General features: G+C 38.6%; 1 pseudogene; it reads left to right on the top strand.

The window, feature by feature from the left end:
• The first annotated feature begins 4,757 nt into the window (after positions 1–4,757).
• Positions 4,758–4,831, top strand: LOC115873860 (annotated as a pseudogene).
• Positions 4,832–5,476: the final 645 nt, after the last annotated feature.

The following is a 5,476-nucleotide window of genomic DNA, read 5'->3' as shown; positions in this document are numbered from 1 at the left end:
AATAGAGGACTTGAGCATCCTGCCTGACGAAAGCCGCAAAGGCACTCTACTTACAGTTCATTTCTGATCAAGCTAGTTATCGCATTCTACTTGAAATATCTTTGTCTCAATTCTCCCACTAGGATGGACGCTTACCCAGAGCTGAAACTGCCCCATTTTCATATTTCTAAACCATAATCCACTGCATCCCCTGGAACAGTTTTAGACTAAGTAGTTAGTGAATTAATGTTTAAGATCTGTTCACTAAGATGGCTTACTTGACAAGGCTTTGCATCTGCACACACATTTTTCAATACCAAGTCTTTTTGTTTTAAAAACTTGCCATTGCACAAATGGTTTTAAGATGAATGACAGTAGTTCGACCTCTGTGATATCGATAAGTTTGAGTCAAGATCAATGTGTTCTAGAAATTCTGCACTCTTCCATGTGCTGGCCAATAGTCCCAGATGATTATTAGAATTAAATTAAAATTTCAGCGTTTTAGTTACCCCTTCTCAACTGTTCAATAGCAATATATGACTAGTGGCTTCCGATTGGACAACTCAGATTATAGAATATTTTTCCATGATCACAAAGTGTTCTACTGCACAGTGTTTTCATGGAATTAGTGAGAAAATTTTGGCTTCTATAGAGCCGGCTGTTTAATTCTGAATTAGGCTTAGGGGTGATGTTTCCTAAGACTTCATAACAACTCACGCAGTGGCCCAGTCTCACTCAACCTGCTTCAAAAATGTATATTCAGGTTCAGAAAGTATAGAATAGGGCAGAGGTAATATTTGTAGCACCAGGAAATACTGTAAGGCAATTTATTTTATACATCAGACTTTTAAAAAAGGCTCATAGGACCAGGTAGAACTGCCCAATGAGGTTTCTGAGACTATAAATCTTTATGGGAGCAGAAAGCCTCATTTTTCTCCCAAGAAGTTTCTGGTAGGTTTGAACTGCAGGACTTTGGGTTAGCAGTCCAAGGTGTGTGTGTAACTCATACACAATCAAAGCTCCTGGATGACTATGAACTGAAATCCACTCAATGGCAGTAGAATTTGTTTTGTTTTGTGTTGCCTGGAAGAACTGTTTTGCTTCTGGTAAACTCCTTTTGCCGAATTCAGAAAATTGAGAGTTAAATCTTGGGAGCAAGTCTTCCTTATTATGAGAAGACTTTTAAAAGTTCATGGGAAATTGGTGTTAAAAGAATAGAAATTCTTTCCACAAAATTCTTGAAACCTCCTCCTATCTCCACTGCAGTGTCAAATTACTCAATAAGCGAGGAAAGTACAGCCTCACGTGTACTAACTCATCTGTAGTGACCAAGTTCACATTTATTAAATACATCATCGATTCTGCTTTTTAGATCGGGCTGACACCTGTCTCACTTCCAACCCCACTGCAACGTCCTAAAGAATCTTTCCAAATGCAGTCTTGACAGGGAGGAGCCCGTGGTACGGTAATCTAGCGCACTTGACTGCCAACTACAAGGTTGGCAGTTGGAATCTACACGCAACTCCCTGGTAGAAAGAGGAGAGATAATTGTTGCTTCCAGGGTTCCATCAGCCTTAGAGAAACCCATGGAGTTCCACTCGATTCCACAGGGGGTTGCTATGAGTCAGAAATGACTCCATGACCATGGGTTTGGGTTTTCGGGTTTCGTATCGTTTATTAAGAAGCCTTGGTGGCACTATGTTTAAGCTTTTGGCTTCTAACCCAAAACTCAGCAGTTTGAATCCATCGACCACTTCACCAAATGTGGTGATCTGCTTACAGAAAGATTACAACCTTGGAAGCCCCAGGGGGCGGTTCCGCTCTTCCTGTAAGGTTGCTATGAATCTGAATCAACTAGATGGCAGCTGTTAATCGCCAATGGATCATTTCACACGCCCACTGTGGGTTTCTGAAGCTGCAAATCTTTGGGGGCAGTGAGCTTCGTCTTTCTTCCACGGAGTATCTTATTGGTTCTAACTGCTGGACTTTTGATTGGCAGCTTAACACGTAACCCACTACACCACCAGATGGCATCAGGTTTGGTTTACTTGGGATTTGATAGAGACGGAGCACTCAATATGTAAGGCAAGCATGGGTTTACCTGTGCTTACTTATTAATGAACCATTTTACATGGGTTTCACCCCATGTAATGTTTTTCACTACTTTATCGATATGAACTCCACGTGGAATTGTTCACTATAGATTAGCAAACACAAGCAAATCCATGCTTAATTTGCTTATTGTGTAATTATACCTGATTCAGTGTCAGGTTTAAAAAGAGTCTGCTCAATAAGCATTTACAAGAATTATTTTTAGCTATGAACAGTTGATCTGAAGCATTTTTCCTTTGAATCGGCGGTTCTCTGGTGATGCTCATTCCTGTGGTAAATGCTGTGCTGTTGTGTAAACTATGTGACCTAGAAATTTCCTTTCTTAACCTTCGTTCTTTTTTTTAAATCATTTTCCTGGGGGTTCATACAGCTCTTATCACAATCCATACATAACCTTAGCTCTTAAGGGAAACAAGGCAAAAATGTACCTATATTTCTTGAAGCCTATATACCTTTTAGTTTGATTTTTGTTTTAAAGTATCAAAATTCAAGCTTAAGCTTTAATGTCTGAAAAGTACTGTTGGGAGAAAGGAAATACCAAGTTAAGTCTCTCTCATTTTCCTCTCTCATTGCACTAATTCTGCAAAACCACATGGTGATTATCTGTCAGATGCCAAGATTTCTCCCCTTCATCTTAGCAAATTAGCTATGATGATTGTTAGCATGACTTCAACGTGGCCTCTCTATGGTGCTACCCACCCATTGCTTGAAACAATTTTTTTTCTTTCTTTTTTTTTTTAAGAAGAGCAGCCAAAAGCTATAAAAATGTCTGAAACTCCCAGAAGATTTCTGGTAAACCCTGGAGAGCTGCTGTGTCAAGTGAAGCCCCACATGTAAATAAAAATGAGTCAACCTTGGGTTTGTGCTCACGTGTTCCCGAACAACTCTGCTTAGCTCACTTTAGCCAGCAGCGCATTCAGATGGGATTATCAAGATCGTTAAAGACAACATTTAATGGGAGAGTGGGAACCTTTGTTGTTTATGTTCAAATAATTCTTTTTGTTTTGTTACAAGTTAGGGCCTCCCTAGTTTCTTGTTTGATTTTTTAAATCGGCACTCTTGTCTTCAGTTTCCAGTCTTATAATTCCTTGTGCTCCGGTTTCCTGAAAATAGTTTAAAAATCCAAACTTTTGAAAAGTCATATTTAACTTACCAAATTAAAGTTTCCAAAGTGGCCAGAGGCACCCTACTCCAGCAGCCTCAACCTGAAGGCATTCAGGTCACCTCCATAAGTCAGCAGGTCCAGCGCCCTAATTAAGTGCCAGGAAGCACCCTACACTTAGCAAGCCAGCCTCCTGCCCCCAAACACTCAGTGTTCCTTGGTCTGTGAACTGGGAAGTCCACCCCTCTATTTCATGCTCCGGCTCCGGGTTCCGTTGCTGCTGCTCTGGGGTCACAGCTGTGTTCTGTATCCAGAGAATCAAGGCACAGGGGTGGTGGGGGCCAGGGGATGAACTCCACTCCAGACTCGCGCTGGTAGTGAGCGACCTCCTTCTGCTTCTCGAGGGCTCATTTGATAAGAAGCAGGATGGCAGTCCAAAAATCTTGTTCACAATTATTCACAGATGCATCCTCTCAGTGCCTCCCCCACCTTCTTACCCAGACCCATTCAGGAAAAGGTCAGTTGGTGGGAATTCGAGACTTTGACTAGAAGAGTTATATTAAATAATTACTGCCTCTGCGTTATGTGAATTCCAATATTAAGTGAAAAAATATTTTGGTTGTGTACTTTTTCTACCTTGGGTCACTCCCTCTGGGAGAAACACTATCATGGGTAGGTACAAGAAACTTAAACTTCTTCCAACAACCACATGGATAGACTTGCAAGTGCATCGTCCCAGGTGACCTCTTCGATAAAGCCCTATGGAGAACTTCACTGTAACCTCATGGGAAACATTGAGTCTACAACACCCAGATATAGGGGGGCCCCCAGATTCCTGCTTTAAGTAGGATCTCTTTATTTATATTAAATAACTGATAATTAACAATTATATATTTATTTTACATGAATCATAAGATAATTTTCATGATTATAGAATGTAAAATGGGGGCAGTAATTTTTATGCAGCCTCAACAGATAATTAATGCAATACTATATCACATAACCATACTCAAACAACATTTCCTAAGTAGATGACCATGCCAAGTTGTTTCATTTCAATTAATTCTGTTAAGGGTTTATGTTACTTGGCCATTTAAGCTACGTATTTTTGTTTGTTTGTTTTTATTTGTTTGATAAATTTTAACTTTTAATTCTGTTAAGGATTTATGTTACTTGGCCATTTAAGCTACGTATTTTTGTTTGTTTGTTTTTATTTGTTTGATAAATTTTAACTCTTTATCATTAATGAAAATGTATATATTCTATTTTTAAATCACTAAGAATTTTGTATTGATGGAAATTTTGAAATAGTTTATCTTCATTTAGTTCATGGTGTCTGCATTTTACCATATTTTAAACATCTTCTTTACCACCTGAAACAGATTGATGATGGGATAAGTTATTTGAAACGTCTTCCATCTAAATGTAGAGTTAATTTCTCCTACCCTTGACTGTGGATCTGATTATCACTATTTTAACCAGTACGATTCAGTACAAGTGACACCATCTCAATTGGGGTTCTTTTTTAAAACAGCTTTTTTGTTTTTCACATAAGATCCACTATCAGTGTTACACTTATTTTAGAATTTGTCTAGCAGGCTTTCGGTTTTGTTTTGTGTTTTTTCCAGAAAAACCCCCACACCAGTAAAAAGAAAAAAATCCACCTATCATATCATTCAATTGTTCAATCACATTAAGCAGAATTGTATGATCATCACTGCAATCAATTTTAGCATGTTTTCTACTTTCTTATACTTATCTCCCCCAACCCACTCTCAGCATTCCCTTTACTCAATCTTGAGGCTCAACGTTTAAAGAGACTTGTCGCTTTTGTGATCTACTGGGCTCTGTGAGGCCATCCAACAATTCCAGTTCCCTTTGAGGGATCATTTCTGAGCCGCTGACTTTTGTGTATTTTTAATTGACAACTACTATAAATTTCAGAACTGGCTTGAAGCTTATTTCTATCACATGTAGATTAGGTATTCACTCCTAAACATGATTTATTATATTTTTATATTCAGCTACTAACCTATTCTGATTTCTATAGATAATCTATTTCTTCAAATCACTCAAATAGTCTTAGAAGGACACACATACACATAGGATGAGGTTTTAAAGTATTACATTATTAATAGTCTCAAAAGCAAACAAGCAACCATCTAGATTACATCCATTGGTCTCTATTTGTCCAGAACAAAAAAGAGAGATGAAGATCAAGACGTGGGAACAACTCATCCCGGGGACTAATGCATCATGCAATAGAAGTCTCCATAATCCTGG

The sequence above is a fragment of the Echinops telfairi genome, unplaced genomic scaffold (genome assembly GCF_000313985.2).
Source record: "Echinops telfairi isolate 266 unplaced genomic scaffold, ASM31398v2 ScPeMD7_7469;HRSCAF=8507_1, whole genome shotgun sequence".
Taxonomy (NCBI): Eukaryota; Metazoa; Chordata; class Mammalia; order Afrosoricida; family Tenrecidae; genus Echinops; species Echinops telfairi.
This window is presented reverse-complemented; position numbering and strand designations above follow the sequence as displayed.